A 17511-nucleotide genomic window follows, 5' to 3' on the forward strand; every position below is an offset into this window, starting at 1 on the left:
TGAGCTTGTAGCTTGTTAAGCAGCGTCATGTCAAAGGCCTTCTGAAAATCCAAGTACACAACATCAAATGATTTTCCTTTGTCCATCCTGCTTGTTATTCCTTCAAAGAACTCAAACAGATTTGTCAGGCAAGATCTTCCCTTTAAGAAACTATACTGACTGCCGTCTATTTTATTATGTGCCTCCAAGTACCTAAAAACCTCATCCTTAATAATTGACTCCAATATCTTCCCAACCACTAAGGTCAGATGAAATATTCTAGTTTCCTTTCTTCTGCCTCTCTCCCTTCTTGAAAAGTGGAATGACATTTGCAATTTTCCAGTCTTCTGGAACCTTTCCAGAATCTAGTGATTCTTGAGAGATCATTATTAATGCCTCCACAATCTCTTCAGCCACCTCATTCAGAACACTGGGATGTAGACCATCTGGTCCAGGTGACATATCTACCTCTAGACCTTTCAATTTCCCAAGAACCTTCTCCCGAGTAATTGTAACTTCACAAACTTCATGACCATAAACACCTGGAACTTCCACCATACTACTGGTCTCTTCCACAGTGAAAACTGATGCAAAATACTTACTCAGTTCAGTCACCATTTCTTCTCCACCATTGTTTTCCAGCAGTCCAATATCCACTCTTGCCTCTCTATTATACAATGTATCTGAAGAAATTTTTGGTCTCCTCTTTATTATTGGCTAGCTTACTTTTGCATTCCATCTTTACCTTCTTAATGACTTTTTAGTTGCCTTCTGTTGGTTTTTAAAACCTTCCCAAAACTCTAGTTTACCACAATTTTTGCTTTATTATAGCCATGATTCAGTGATGCCTACACATCATACTGCCATCTGCAATTGTGTTACAAGTTCATCTACCTTATTCCGTACACTGTGCACAATCAAATATAACCCCTTTAGTCCTGTATTCACCCTTTTCGATTTGGTCCACCTTTTACGTTGCAACTCATCCTCTCTTTACTACGCACTAAACTAGCTATCTGATTTTCAACACTAATATCCACCTTTCCTACAATACTTCTTGCACTGAGCTATACGCAGCTCAGGATACTAGTCGCACCATGCTCAACCCTTCGAATCCCAACTTTGTCTGAGGTTTTATCAACATCTGTGTCCACAACCTCTCCATCAACTGTCTGGCACTCTGGTTTCCATCGCCCTGCAACTCTAGTTTAAACCTAACCCCAACACTTGCCATTTCCATTATAATCACAAGTGTCATTTCAAGCTGTTTTACAGTCAATAAGCTACAGAGAGGTGTGTAATAGAAAAGATTTCCTTAAGTGTTCTCTTGCAGTTCTTATACTCCATTTGTACCCCATTTGTTCCAATGTGCCTGTACCTGCTAGGCACCTCCTTTTTTTTCATAACCATGACCTCAATATCTCTTGAAAACCAACTTTGGAGTTTTATTGAATACCTTTCATTTATACTAACTGATGAGAAAGACAAGTTTGGAGGCTTCATCTGGTCTGTGAACTTCTAGGGCATGTTAGGCTTAACATCTCTTGAAAACCAAGGTTCCCTAAACCGGGTGTTCTTGCCTTTTATTCTGACAGGAACATACAAACTCTTTAGTCCCAAAATTTCACTTTTGAAGGCCTCCCACTTACCAAGCACAATTTTGCCAGAAAATAACCATCCCAATCCATACTTGCGAGATCCTTTCCGATATCATCAAAATTGGCCTTTCTCCAATTTAGAATATCAAATCTAAGAACAAACCTAATTATCTTGAAACTAATGGCAATATGTTTACTGGGTGGCAGTGTGAAAGTTCTCCCCTCACACACTTCTGTCACCTGCTATGCCTCATTCCCTAATAGGAGATCTAGTATTGCACTCTCTCCAGTTGGGACCTCTATGTACCTATTAAGGAAACTTTCCTGAACACACATGACAAATTCTATCCCACCCAGCCCTTTTACAATATGAGAATCAATATATGAGTAAAGTTACAAACACCTATTATCACATTTCTTGCAACAATCTTCTAAATGTCTTTGCCAATATACAGAGAAGAGCTTATTTTTAAAGGAAAAAAGATCTGATGTTTCAAGAAAAGAGCAGATATTGCTCTTGACTGTGATTAACTGGACAGTAATATTAAGGAAAGCTGGGCTTAATTCCTCCACACCATATCATTCCAATAATAACACAAGCTGATTGCTCATCTCACTGCAATCACATAGTTTGACTATTATCCATTTTATGACTGAAATATCCAGCATTTATTGGCCATTCTGATCACCTGAGTTCAATTTAATTTTTCCTTTTAATTAACAACTTGAATGATCGCGCCAACACTCGCAATTTCAATTATAATTGCAAGTGCTGTTTCAAGCTGTTTTACAGTCATAGCTACAGAGAGACATATAATAGAAGACACCAAACTCAGCGACCCAGTCACAAGCTTCCAAAACAATCAACCCTAAAGCTGCCAATTCCTTGTATTGTCTATGTAGCTGTGGTCAGAAGCAAGCAACACTTTTTTTTAAGAAAATTTAGTCACAACATAGAGAACTGGCAAGAATATCTTCCAAAGGCTGTGTTGCAAAAAGGCAGCACCCATCATCTAGGAATTGATATGGGAGGTGAGGGGAGTAATGAATTAAAAGTATTGTATATGAATGCACAGAGTATAAGAAATAAAGTGGATGAGCTTGAGGCTCAGTTGGAAATTGGTAAGTATGATGTTGTGGGAATAACAGAGACGTGGCTTCAAGTGGACAGGGCCTGGGAAATGAATATTCAAGGTTATACGTCCTATCAAAAGGACAGACTGATGGGCAGAGGGGGTGGGGTAGGAATGATATTCAGTCCCTTGCGAGGGGGGGCATAGAATCAGGAGACGTAGAGTCAGTATGGATAGAACTGAGAAATTCTAAGGGCAGAAAGACCCTAATGGGAGTTATCTACAGGCCCCCAAACAGTAGTCTGGATGTAGGGTGTAACTTGAATCAAGAGTTAAAATTGGCATGTCGCAAAGGTAATGCTACAGTTGTTATGGGGGATTTCAATATGCAGGTAGACTGGAGGAATCAGGTTGGTACTGGACCCCAAGAAAGAGAGTTTGTGGAGTCCCTCCGAGATGCATTCTTAGAACAGCTTGTACTGGAGCTTACCAGAGAGAACGCAATTCTAGATTTAGTGTTGTGCAATGAACCAGATTTGATCAGGGACCTCGAGGTAAAGGAGCCATTAGGAGGTAGTGACCATAATATGATAAGTTTTAATCTACAATTTGAGAGGGAGAAGGGAAACTCGGAAGTGTCAGTAATACAGTTGAACAAAGGGAACTATGGTGCTATGAGGGAGGAGCTGGCCTAAATTCAATGGAACAATACCCTAGCAGGGATGACAGTGGAACAGCAATGGCAAGCGTTTCTGGGAATAATGCGGAAGGTGCAGGATCAGTTCATTCCAAAGATGAGGAAAGATCCTAAGGGGAGTAAGGGGAGACCGTGGCTGACAAGGGAAGTAATGGACAGTATAAAAATAACAGAGAAGAAGTATAACATAGCAAAGACGAGTGGGAAGCCGGAAGATTGGGAAACTTTTAAAGAGCAACAGAAGGTAACTGAAAAGGCAATACGCAGAGAAAAAATGAGGTACGAAGGTAAACTAGCCAAGAATATAAAGGAGGATAGTAAAAGCTTCTCTAGGTATGTGAAAAGGAAAAAAATAGTTAAGACCAAAATTGGGCCCTTGAAGACAAGAAAGGGTGAATTTATTATGGGGAACAAGGAAATGGCAGACGAACAGGTACTTTGGATCTGTCTTCACTAGGGAAGACACAAACAATCTCCCAGATGTGGTAAATTAGATCAGCAAATTTGCTGATGATACAAAGATTGGAGGTGTAGTAGACAGTGAGGAAGGTTTTCAGAGCCTGCAGAGGGACTTGGACCAGCTGGAAAAACGGGCTGATAAATGGCAGATGGAGTTTAATACAGACAAGTGTGAGGTATTGCATGTTGGAAGGACAAACCAAGGTAGAACATACAGGGTTAATGGTAAGGCACTGAGGAGTGCAGTAGAACAGAGGGATCTGGGAATACAGATACAAAATTCCCTAAAAGTGGCATCACAGGTAGATAGGGTCGTAAAGAGAGCTTTTGGTACATTGGCCTTTATTAATCAAAGTATTAAGTATAAGAGCTGGAATGTTATGATGAGATTGTATAAGGAATTGGTGAGGCCGAATCTGGAGTACTGTGTTCAGTTTTGGTCACCAAATTACAGGAAGGATATAAATAAGGTTGAAAGAGTGCAGAGAAGGTTTACAAGGATGTTGCCGGGACTTGAGAAACTCAGTTACAGAGAAAGGTTGAATAGGTTAGGACTTTATTCCCTGGAGCGTAGAAGAATGAGGGGAGATTTGATAGAGGTATATAAAATTATGATGGGTATAGATAGAGTGAATGCAAGCAGGCTTTTTCCACTGAGGCAAGGGGAGAAAAAAACCAGAGGACATGGGTTAAGGGTAGGGGGGAAAAGTTTAAAGGGAACATTAGCGGGGGCTTCTTCACACAGAGAGTGGTGGGAGTATGGAATGAGCTGCCAGACGAGGTGGTAAATGCGGGTTCTTTTTTAACATTTAAGAATAAATTGGACAGATACATGGATGGGAGGTGTATGGAGGGATATGGTCCGTGTGCAGGTCAGTGGGACTAGGCAGAAAATGGTTTGGCACAGCCAAGAAGGGCCAAAAGGCCTGTTTCTGTGCTGTCGTTTTTCTATGGTTTCTATATAATAGTGGCCAAAGGACCTAGGGTAATGGATGCAACACACATAAAAGTTGCTGGTGAACGCAGCAGGCCAGGCAGCATCTCTAGGAAGAGGTGCAGTCGACGTATCAGGCCGAGACCCTTCGTTAGGACCAACTGAAGGAAGAGTGAGTAAGGTATTTGAAAGTTGGAGGGGGAGGGGGAGATCCAAAATGATAGGAGAAGACAGGAGGGGGAGGGATGGAGCCAAGAGCTGGACAGGTGATAGGCAAAAGGGATACGAGAGGATCATGGGACAGGAGGTCCGGGAAGAAAGACAGGGGGGGGGGGGGGACCCAGAGGATGGGCAAGGGGTATATTCAGAGGGACAGAGGGAGAAAAAGGAGAGTGAGAGAAAGAATGTGTGTAGAAAAATAAGTAACAGATGGGGTACGAGGGGGAGGTGGGGCATTAGCAGAAGTTAGAGAAGTCGATGTTCATGCCATCAGGTTGGAGGCTACCCAGACGGAATATAAGGTGTTGTTCCTCCAACCTGTGTGTGACTTCATCTTTACAGTAGAGGAGGCCGTGGATAGACATGTCAGAATGGGAATGGGATGTGGAATTAAAATGTGTGGCCACTGGGAGATCCTGCTTTCTCTGGCGGACAGAGCGTAGATGTTCAGCAAAGCGGTCTCCCAGTCTGTGTCGGGTCTCACCAATATATAAAAGACCACATCGGGAGCACCGGACACAGTATATCACCCCAGCTGACTCACAGGTGAAGTGTTGCCTCACCTGGAAGGACTGTTTGGGGCCCTGAATGGTGGTAAGGGTCCTTCCAGTCCTATTTATATTAGGTAGGAAATGGTGTTAGATAGACTGTTGGGTCTGCATCCCAGGGTACTTAAGAAGGTGGCTTTAGAAATCGTGGACGCACTGGTGATCATCTTCCAATGTCCTATAGATTCAGGATCAGTTCCTGTGGATTGGAGGGTGGCTAATGTTGTCCCTCTCTTCAAGAAAGGAGGAAGAGATAAAACAGGGAATTATAGACCGGTCAGCCTGACGTCGGTGGTGGGAAAGATGCTGGAGTCAATTATAAAAGATGAAATTACGACACATCTGGATAGCAGTAACAGGATTGGTCTGAGTCAGCACCAATTTACGTTTGACTAATCTCCTGGAATTTTTTGAGGATGTAACTATGAAAATAGACAAGGGAGAGCCAGTGGATGTAGTGTACCTGGACTTTCAGAAAGCCTTTGATGAAGTCCCACATAGGAGGTTAGTGGGCAAAATTAGGGCACATGGTATTGGGGGCAGAGTACTGACATGGATTGAAAATTGGCTGGCTGACAGAAAACAAAGTGTAGCGATTAACGGGTCCCTTTCGGAATGGCAGGCGGTGACCAGTGGGGTACCACAGGGTTCAGTGCTGGGACCGCAGCTCTTTACAATATATATTAATGATTTAGATGAGGGAATTAAAAGTAACATTAGCAAATTTGCCGATGACACAAGGCTGGGTGGCAGTGTGAAATGTGAGGAGGATGTTATGAGAATGCAGGGTGACTTGGACAGGCTGGGTGAGTGGGAAGATGCATGGCAGATGCAGTTTAATGTGGATAAATGTGAGGTTATCCACTTTGGTGGTAAGAACGGGAAGGCAGATTATTATCTAAATGGAGTCAAGTTAGGAAAAGAGGAAGTACAATGAGATCTAGGTGTTCTTGTACGTCAGTCACTGAAAGCAAGTATGCAAGTACAGCAGGCAGTGAAGAAAGCTGGCATGCTGGCTTTCATAACAAGGGGAATTGAGTATAAGAGCAAAGAGGTCCTTCTGCAGCTGTACAGGGCCCTGGTGAGACCACACCTGGAGTACTATATGCAGTTTTGGTCTCCAAATTTGAGGGAGGATATCCTTGCTATTGAGGGAGTGCAGCGTAGGTTCACAAGGTTAATTCCCGGGTTGGCGGGACTGTCATATGTCAAAAGATTGGAGCGACTGAGGTTGTATACTCTGGAATTTAGAAGGCTGAGAGAGGATCTTATTGAAACATATAAGATTATTAAGGGATTGGACACGCTGGAGGCAGGAAGCATGTTCCCACTGATGGGTGAGTCCAGAACTAGAGGCCACACTTTAAGAATAAGGGGTAGGCCATTTAGAACGGAGTTGAGGAAAAACTTTTTCACCCAGAGAGTGGTGGATATATGGAATGCTGTGGAGGCCAAGTCTCTGGATGCTTTCAAGAAAGAGATAGATAGAGCTCTTAAAGATAGCAGAATCAAAGGTTATGGGGATAAGGCAGGAACTGGATACTGATTGTGGATGATCAGACATGATCACAGTGAATGGCCGTGCTGGCTCGAAGGGCCAAATGGCCTACTCCTGCACCTATTGTCTATTGTCTTATATAGGACCCACACCATCTACGGCATGTCATCTTCTCATCAGTACTATCAGAGAGGTGGTACAGGAGCCTGAAGACCCAAAGTCACCATTTTATGAACAGCTTCTTCTCCTCTACCATCAGACTCTGGTATATAACCGCTATCTTGCTATTGCTCTTTCACACTATTTACCTAATTTGTAACTTGTAGTTATTTATTATGCCTGCACCATACAATTCCACAAAACAACAAATTTCACGACTTTTTTTAAATGAAGAATAAACTCTTCTCGGGCTTCCAGCCCAGTAAAGGTATTGATTTTAATCCGACATTTCAATGACAAACTCCGGCATCTTAATCAGGGATGATGCCTAGACATGTCTAGTCCGCTGGTATATACACCCTATCCTTGTTATATGCAGGGGATACGTTCTTCGCAGTCGACGCATAGTATGGAAAACGCATAATGTGAATAATTAGTTAAATGGAGAAAATAGGGATGCATTCTGGAGGGCTTCCTAAATATGTTTTATCTGTAATCTATTCACATTTTCATACCAATACGACACAAAAGCAGTAGCACAAGGCAACATTCATATTATATTTCATCAATTTAAGGTAATATTCAACGTAATAAACCATAGAAAGTTAACATACTAGGGTGTGCAGTACTCACCAACAGTGGCAGGTGTGTTGGCTCCGGGAGAGGAGTGGTCGTGCAGTGGTGTCGGGCAGCTTTACATGGATGAGGTGGATGGCTGTGGGTCGTCAGGATGATCAAGGACAGCAAGGGTGAAGGAAGACTCATAGAACTGCCAGCAGCAGGAGATGACACTGGTTTGAAGAAAGTGGTGAGGGTTGTTTGCTTGGCAGCATTTTGTTTTTCAGCATAAATTTGCTTGTAGGGAAGAAGGATTGACGGCAGGAAACAACTGAAATGCTGACTCCGTTCTAAACTTGGGTCCATGTCCATCGCCATTTGTGCTAAGTGTTCCGCAGCCTTAAAAAATTCTGCCAGTTGCTTCACCGTAAATCCTTCACCTGCAACTCGACACTTTCTTCTTCATCGTTGTTATCACCTTCAGTCTGAGTTAAACGCAGAAGGTCATCCACACTTATTTCTTCATCATGAGAATCCAGGAGTTCTACCACGCCAGCAGTCTCAAGATCTGAGAATCCTTCCCCACCAATTTTACGGCCCAGGGCCACACAATCCTGGACAGCTGCAGTGAAGGCAGGAAACCCCTTGAGGGTGTGCACACACTCTGTCCAAATTGATTTCCACGCTCCATTGAGAGTGGAAGACCTGACCTCTTTCCAGGATTCATCAATATTGTTGATGGCATGTCTGATGTTGAAGGACTTCCACCATTCCTCACCATTGGTAAACTCCCGGGATTTTCAAAATCCTCTGTTGCTTGCAGCATCTGAGAGATAGTTCGCCGTAAAAAATACGTCCTGAATGTGGATATCACACCTTGGTCGAGTGGTTGAATCAGCAATGTTGTTAGGCAGCAGGAAATGCACTGTTATGTGAGGATGAATGCTGTCCAAATGTTTAGGATGGGCTGGCACATTGTCAAGCAACAAAAGAACTTTAAAGGCCAGATTCTGTTCCCAGCAGTAGCATTCAGCCTCAACAGCAAAATGATTAGCAAACCAATCTTCAAAGATTTGACCAGTGACCCATGCTTTCTTGTTAGCTGCCCAGTGGACAGGAAGCATATTCTTACTCAAACCCTCAAGAGCACGGGGGTTTAGTGAATGGTAAACTAAGAGAGGCTTCATCTTACAGTCTCCTTCGGCATTGGAACACATAAGCAGAGTCAACCTATCTTTTGCTGCCTTGAAACCTGATGCAGTCTTTTCATCCTTACTTATGTCAGTGCGTTTCCGCATACGCTTCCAAAAAAGCCCGGTCTCATCTGCATTAAATATCTGCTTTGGTGTGATGCCTAACTCAGCTATCATAGCCCACAACTGCAAAGGGTAGCATTCAGCAGCTTCGTGGTCAGCACTAGCTTGCTCACCACACACAGCTAAGTTGTGAAGCCTATGACAATTAACAAACTTAGAAAACCATCAACACACATAAAAGTTGTGGTGAACACAGCAGGCAAGGCAGCATCTCTAGGAAGAGGTACAGTCGACATTTTGGGCCAAGACCCTTTGTCAGGACTAACTGAAAGAAGAGCTAGTAAGAGATTTGAAAGTGGGAGGTGGAGGGGGAGATCCGAAACCATCCCCGACTTGCATTAAAGCTAACAATATCACTTGACACTTCCTCACTAGACTCTGAACAAAAGCGACCATAAATTTTCAAAGCTTTCACATGAAGATGATCAGAGAAGATGAACTGAGTGTTGTTTTCTCTTTGTTTCATGCTCAATGTAAAAACTCAACATTCTCTCCATTTTTGTCATAATCGGGTTACACACTTTGGTAACAATCTTTGAAGACACTTGTGATGAATCAATCACTGCACTTTTTATTTTCTCAGCATTTTTCTTTATGCTTCTGATCATGGACTCATCCAGGCCGAAGTAGCGTCCTATAGCTGTGTTACCTTCACCTGACTCAGCCCTGTTTATAATTTCCAACTTTTTTTCAAGAGTTAAAGCGGTTCTCTGTCGCTTGGCTGATGGCCCAGGACTTGACATAGGACGCTTAGGAGGCATAGTTAAATATTTCAGGCACAAAATCAGTGCACTGTAGGTAATAACAACAAAAGTTTAAGAGCGCAAGATCGCACATCCACACGCTGACAAAACCAATGTGAGACTGGCGGGAGTGAGACTGTGAGGCGTGCACATGTGACTTGTATTAGCGGGAAAGCGGTGCTTCTCGTCCCAACAGCCTCGCATAACTGTGAGTTTTGGACTCATAAGGATAAGTTGGTAGAAATAGGTTCAACACATAACTGTGAATCCGCATTGTCTAAAGACGCATATAACGAGGACAGGGTGTATAGCCACCATCGTCAGTCTCTAAAACTAGAGAAAAAGAATATTAACAAGGACAAAGGTCTCGCTCTAACTAAGAACTGGAGTTCAATTGGAAACAAGGTGAAACAGTGGAAGCCTGATTGGATGAAGACTAATCAATCAGGAGGGATGGATGACAGAGGTATATATACCACCAGGCTAGACATGCCTAGGCATCATCTCTGATGAAGATGGCAGAGTTTGTCATCAAAAAGTCAGTTAAGATTGATACCACTACCCGGCTAGAAGCCCAAGAAGAATTTATTCATCATATACGCAGGAATGCACTAGATCCTATTTCACTTACTCTGAATATTCTGGTGCTCAGTACTATAGAATAAGCTGATCTTAATCACATAAGTTAAATTTGTTCAACACAGAAGCACAGCCTTCTGCCAGGTCTGTATCAACCATCAATCAGAATCAGGTTTAACATTAGTGCAAAAAGTAGTGAAGTAGTATTCAAGGGTTCAATGTCCATTCACAAATCAGATGGCAGAAGGAAAGAAGCTGGTTCCTGAATCATTGAGTGGGTACCTTCAGGCTCCTGTACCTCCCCCTGAAGGTAGCAATGAGAAGAGGGCATGCCCTGGGTGATGGGGATTCTTAATGATGGATGCTACCTTTTTGAGGCATTGCTCCTTGAAGATGTCCTGGATGCTGGGAAGGCTAGTACCCATGATGGAGCTGACAAGAGTTTACTCTGTAGCTTATTTCAATCCTGTGCAGTGTCCACCCCGACACCAAATGGTGATGGAGTCAGTTAGAATGCTTGCCATGGTACATCTGTAGAAATGTGTGAGCGTCTTTGGTGACATAAATCTCCTCAAACGCCAATGAAATATTCTTGCTTTACCCTTTTCTGAAGTCTACAATCAATTCTTTCGTCTCACTGATGCTGAGTGCAAGGTTGTTGCTGCAACGCCATCTGGAATTACGTCAACTACAGTTGTGTCATCAGCAAGTTTACAGATGGCATTTGAGCTGTGCCTAGTCATGGGTGTAGAGAGTAGAGCATTGGGCTAAGCGCACATTCTTGAGGTGCATCAGAGTTGATTATCGGCAAGGTAGAGATGTTATTTCAGATTCGCACAGACTGTGGTACAGAGACCCAGGTTTTGGAGCTTTTTGATCAAACCTGTAGGAATGATTGCGCTGTAGATAATAAACAGCTGCCTGACATAAATATGAGTGCTGTCCAGATGATAGCATCCACTGTAGACACAATGTGGCGATAGGCAAACTGCAGTGGGTCCAAGTCCTTGCTGAGACAGGAGTTGATTTCAGCCATAACCAACCTCTCAAAGCATTTCATCACCATAGCTCACCCTGCTCTTATTGGGCACTGGTATGATTGCTGCCTTTTTGAGGCAGGTAGAAACTTCCAACTATAGTTGAACACACCCACTAGTTGGTTGGCACAAGTTTTCAGAGCCACAGCAGGTGATCCATCCGGGCCTGCCACCTTGCGCAAGTTCACCATCTTGAAAGGCAATCTTATGTCAGCCTCCAGGACATCGAGATCACAGGGTCACCAGGTGCTGCAGGGATCCTCACTGCTGTACTTTTATTCTCCCTTTCAAAGTGTGCATAAAAAGCTGAGCTCATCTGGGAGTGAAGCATCGCTGCCATTCATGATGTTAGGTTTTGTTCTGTAGGAAGGGTATGGACTGTAAACCCTGCCAGAGTTGACGTGCATCCGATTACACCCCTAGCCTCGTTTAGAATTGTTTGTTTGCTCAAGATAGCCCTCCACAAATCATACCTGGCCCTCTTGTACAGTCCTGGATCACTAGACTTGAATGCCAGCGGATTATGAAACTCCTGGTTCACCTTCGGCTTTTGATTCCCGTACGTACAGTATGGTCTCGTAGGCACACACTCATCTGGACTCAAGGATTAATCCCTGAATACAGTCCAGTCCACCACTCAAAGCAGTCCTGTAAGCTCACCTGGGACTCCCTTGCCCATACCTTCTTGGTTCTCACTGCCAGTGCGGTGGTCTTCAGTCTCTGCCTATACTCAGGAGGTAGAAGTACAGCCAGATGATCAGACTTTCCAAAGTGTGGCCTTGGGATGTCACAATAAGTGCTCTTGATGGTAGGAATACAGTGGTCCAGTGTGTTTGCTCCTCTGGTTAAGAGACTTTTTCAAGCTGGCCTGGTTAAAATCCCCCAAAATGATGAAGGTAGCTTCAGAGTTTCATGCCTGTTGACTACATTGCTCAGTTTGTTTGACACAGCCCTGAGGTGAATGAACCCTCTACCAAGATGACGGCTGATACCCCTCACGGCAGATAAAATGGACTTGATTACGAGATGTTCCAGGTTGGGTGAGCAGGATTGCCACATTTGTACACCACAAGGAGCTGATCATAAAGCATACTCCACCTCCTCTGCCTTCGAAAGACTCAGTCCGATCTTGGCGATGAATTGTGAAGCCAGTAAGCTGTATTGCTGCATCTGGAATTGTGGGGTTTATCCAAGACTCCGTGAAACATAAAACACAACAGGTCCTAATGTCCCTCTGGTTCAGCAATCTTTCTCTGAGGTCTTAAGATTTTATTCTCCAGAGACCATACGTTTGCCAGCAGAATAGACAGCAATGCTATCTGGAACTCTCCTTAAGCAAATTTTTAAACCAGTGCTGTCTTAAATGGGAACTGCACTAGAAACCAGAGACCGTCCAAGATTTGTCAACATTGAGTAGCAATAGATTTTTAATCACCTTAAAACCAGGTCACTTACTGTATTGTCTGTGGCTGTAGTTGTGGAATTCAACTGTAGCAGTAAAAAAAATGAATATTTGACGATATCTATTGGAGCTACTTGCAAGTTGCCTTCTTAATGGCGCCACAGAAGTAATCAAGCATCCATTTATGATAACTGTACATTAATCCCCTTTACTCTCCCCATATTCCCATCAAATTCCATATATTCTATCATTCACACAAGATAGGCAACTTCAAGACCAAATAACAGAAAAGGTTTAGAAGGATATGGGCCAAGCATAGGCAAACAGGACTAGCTCAGATAGTAATATTGCTCAGCATGGATCAGTTGGAGCAAAAGGTCCGTTTATGTGCTGCATGACTACCTGAGAATATGGAAGGAAACAACATGAAGAAATCATTGGGAGAAAGTGAAACTTTCATAGACACAGGACAAAAGGTCAGGATTTAAACCAGGTCACTGCATCCATAAGGCAGCAGTTCTACTAGTTGAGCCATCATGAGCCACACATTGCTGGCAACAATAACAAAGGAGAATACTACTACTGAAAAATCTATTTAACTGCATATTTCAATGATTATTGATTGTGGGAGGAGAAGATGGCAACGCGACGCAGCGCACGCAGCCCTCTGGTGAAATGATATTGTATTTGTAAGTAGGACGCCATGCACAATTCTGATTTGATGGAGACAGACGTGAGAAGCAGAGGAACATCTGGAGAAATTTCTGAAATGCCCGGTTCGATGCCGCTGCTACTGTGTGATCGAGAATCTCCAGAGCGAAGGCCCCAAAATCCCCGGCTTTGCCTGCTGCTGGCGACCGAGGCTGAGGTCGAAGCGTTCGGCAGAGATGGTGCTCGGTACTCGGTGTCGGAGGGCAGATCAGAGCTCGAAGTTTTTGGACGACTCAGAGTTGAACTGTGGTTGGGCATGGCAGGGAGAGCTTTCTTTCTTCTCTCGTCTGCGTGAGATGTGGGACCTTTGAGAGACTTTGAAGTTTTTTACTGTGCCATGGCCTGTTCTTCATCAAGTTATGGTATTGTTGCACTGTTGTAACTATGTGTTATAATTTTATGGTTTTTGTTTGAGTCTTGGTCTGTCCTGTGTTTCTGTGATATCACACCGGAAGAATATTGTATCATTTCTTAATGCATGCATTACTAAATGACAATAAAAGAGGACTGCGTGTCCTCATAATCTAATCTAATCTAATTGTGTTGATTTGGTGACTGGTAATTATCCACAATTTGTACTACTGCCCTGAAGTCTCCTTTATCTGAACCAAGGGTTTCATTTTCATCTCTATCACATTTGACAAAATGCAGTTTTAGTCTGCGTTTTGACTGCTGCAAAAAAGGAACTATAGTGATGACAATCCAATTAATAGTTTGCACCATGGTTTATATATTTCAACTTTATTGTCAGATTTGTTTCTTCCAGAAACTAAACAAATTTGTTTCAAATATCTCAATGAACCTTCGTCATTCATATGATGTTCCGACAGCCAACATTTTTTGTAAAATGGCAAATACTAAAATTTTGGAACAATTGAGAGTGGTCTCTGACACCATCAACACAAATACAATAGTCAAACAGCACTGATGATAATAGAAGACAATGAAATTTTTTTTGTTCAATAAAAGCAATTAGTTTAAAATCTAGCCCAGACAGATCAAGTCAAAGACATCAGTCAGAAGGCCCTACTTGAACATTCTTGAACTGTTCAGAAATTCACTAGAACCAGGATGAACTATTTAGTTTATTTAGAGATAAAGCACAGAATAGGCCATATGAGCTGCGCCACCAGCAATCCTTGATTTAACCCAAGCCTGAATACCAGGCAACTTATATTGATCAATTAACTTACCAACCAGTACATCTTTGGAATGTGGGAGGAACCTGAGCACCCGGAGAGAAACCACATATTCCATGGGAAGGATGTACAAACTCCTTACAGAGGATGCCAGGATTGAACTCTGACTCATTGAACTATAACAGCATCACACTAACATTATGCCACTGTGGCGTCCTGTCCCATGTCTAACTCACGAGTACCTGCTATTTACACAGGATATCCAAACAGGAAGTAGTTTATTGTTGATTATCCTCTTGCTTCATCTTAATAAATGCAAACTTTTCTCTCGTACAAAACACCAGAAGTACCAGGCCTACTGAAAGACCAGAAAGAGAATAGATCCTGCAGATGCGGGAAATCCAGAGCAATACAAAAATTGCTGGAGGAACTCAGCAAGTCAGACAGCATCTATGCAAATGAATAAAAAGTCGACGTTTCAGGCCAAGACAGATCGAGAAAGGGCCAAGACAGATTGGGAAAGGGAGAGAGGTGCCAGAAATGGACCAAATGAACTTAAGAGTAGTGTGGAAGTTAAAGGCAATGTTGATGTAATTGACAAGCTCAGCATGTGTGCATAAAGCAGCAAGCACCAATACAGTCTTCAATGTAGCACAGAAAGCATTGGGGAGCATTACCAGGGAAGGCTTGGAAGTTCTAATGAAGGGTCTCAGCCCAAAACGTTAACTGTTTACTCGTTTCCATAGATGCTGCCTGCCCTGCTGAGTTCCTCCAGCATTTTGTATGTGTTGCTTTGGAACATGTACTGTTCCACATAGCCAGCGAAAAGACAGGCATAGCTGGGGCCCATGTGTGCTCCCATGGATACATCTTGAGTTTAGAGTAAGTGGGTAGAGCCAAAAGAGGAACTGTTGAGGGTAAGGATCAGTAAGGATAGAGGAAGGTGGGTAGTGGAGGGGAACTAGTTAGTCTGTTTTCAATAAAGAAGAAGAGAGCTTTAAGGCCCCCTTGATGGGGGAAAGACATGTATAGGGACTGGACATCCATACTGAAAATGAGGCAATCAGGGCCAGGGAAATAAACATTGTTGTGGAGATCAAGAACATGAAGCGTTACAGATACAGGTGGGAAGGGACTGAACCAAGAGGGATAAAATGGAATCAAGGCATGCGAGCATGAGTTCAGTGGGGCAGGAGCAGGGAGGAACAATAGGCCTACCCGGTAAGTTAAGTTTATGGATCTTAGGAGGTGGACGAAATGAGCAGTGTGGGGTAAGGGAACAATGAGATTGGTGCTGTGGAGATCTCCAGAGTTGATGAGGTTGCTGATGACGTCGGAGCCAATTTTAAATGTTCCTGAGTGGGGTCCTCTTCAAGAGTCAAGTAAGAGGTGTCTGAGAGTTGTCGTCTGGCAGCAAGGTACAGGTCTGTCCACCACACTATAACAGCACCGCCTTTGTCTGTGGTTTGATTGTGAGTTTGGGATTGGTGTGGAGAGAGTGGAAGCCAGTTTGTTCCGAGGAAGAAGAGGAGGGAGGAATACTGAAGTTGAGCCATTTGGTCTTGTCAACAATTAGAGATAAACAGATCCAGAGCAGGCAGAGACCCAGAGCAAGGTTTCCAAGAGGAAGAGGGTTGCAATTGGGAGCAGTGGGTCATTGGGAGGGGAATCTTTGCCAAAGAAGTAGGCTCGGACACGGAGGTGACGTAGAAGAGTGGGTATGAAACTCACTGAGGTGTGGATGAAGGGGGACAAAAGCCCTTGCTGAAGACAGAACGTTCTGCCTCAGAGAAGGGAAGGTCGGAGGGAATGGTGAAGACATGGCAATGATTGGGGTGGGGGGGGGGAGCGGAAAAAAGATGGTGGCATTAGAGGAGAGAGAATGGTAGGAGTGTTCAGGGAAAATAGGATGGGAGGAAGATGGAGGTTTCAAGGACCCAGAGATGATTGGGGTGCCTGAGTAGTTGAGGAGAAGTGAAGGGGCAAGGGGAGTCCAAGGGTGCAGCGGTAGTGAGTAAAGTCTCGACCTGGAGGTGAGGCCAGCCAAGGTCGGGGCTGGAGCCAGTATTGGGAGCTGCGTAATTTGTGATCTGAAGGAATCTGGGGTCGTTGGAACCAGAGTTGGCGACAGTGGGATCCACGGTCTGGAGGTATCCAAGGCCATCCAAACCAGAGTTGAAGACAGCCAGACCATGGTCTGGAGCAGCTAGGTCAGGTCGCTGTACAGGAAGACATCTCTCTTTCTTGATCTCTGTCTCTAGCAATGGAGACAAAATGTCTACTGATACCTGTAATCCACTGATTTCCATGCTACCTTGACTATATCTCTTTCTAAACCTGTCTCCTGTAAAAATGCCATTCCTTTTTCTCAGTTCCTTCATCTTCATTGCATCTGTTCCTAGGATGAGGCTTTACAGGACATCAGAGCTGTCCTCCTTCTTCAAAGAACGGGGTTTCCCTTCCTCCAGCATTGATGCTGCCCTCACCTGCATCTCCTCTATTACCCGGATATCCATGTTCACCCCAGGCTCAACCAGCATTCTCCTCTCCTCTACTCTCTCCACACCGATCCCAAACTCAGCATCAAACCCGCATACAAAGGGGCTACTGTAGTTGTGTAGTAGACTGATCTCTACTTTGCTGAGGCCAGGCGACAACACTCAGACACCTTCTCTTACTTGTCCCCTTGAAGAGGACCCCACTCAGAGCCATCAGAAAATTGTCTCTGACACCATCACCATCCTCATCAACTCTGGAGATCTGTCATCCACAGCCACTAAACTCATAGTTCCCTTACCCCACACTGCTCATTTCAACCTCCTACTTAATATCCACAAACCTAACTGTACAGGTAGGCCTATT

General features: G+C 43.7%; 1 protein-coding gene across 6 annotated transcripts in view; it reads right to left on the reverse strand.

Moving 5' to 3' along the window:
- The window catches only part of LOC134359998 (histone-lysine N-methyltransferase EHMT1-like), a 202045-nt gene that overhangs the window by 97664 nt on the left and 86870 nt on the right, over positions 1 to 17511 (reverse strand). The gene's annotated exons all lie outside the window — the stretch shown is intronic.

The sequence above is a fragment of the Mobula hypostoma genome, chromosome 21 (assembly GCF_963921235.1).
Source record: "Mobula hypostoma chromosome 21, sMobHyp1.1, whole genome shotgun sequence".
Lineage (NCBI taxonomy): Eukaryota > Metazoa > Chordata > Chondrichthyes > Myliobatiformes > Myliobatidae > Mobula > Mobula hypostoma.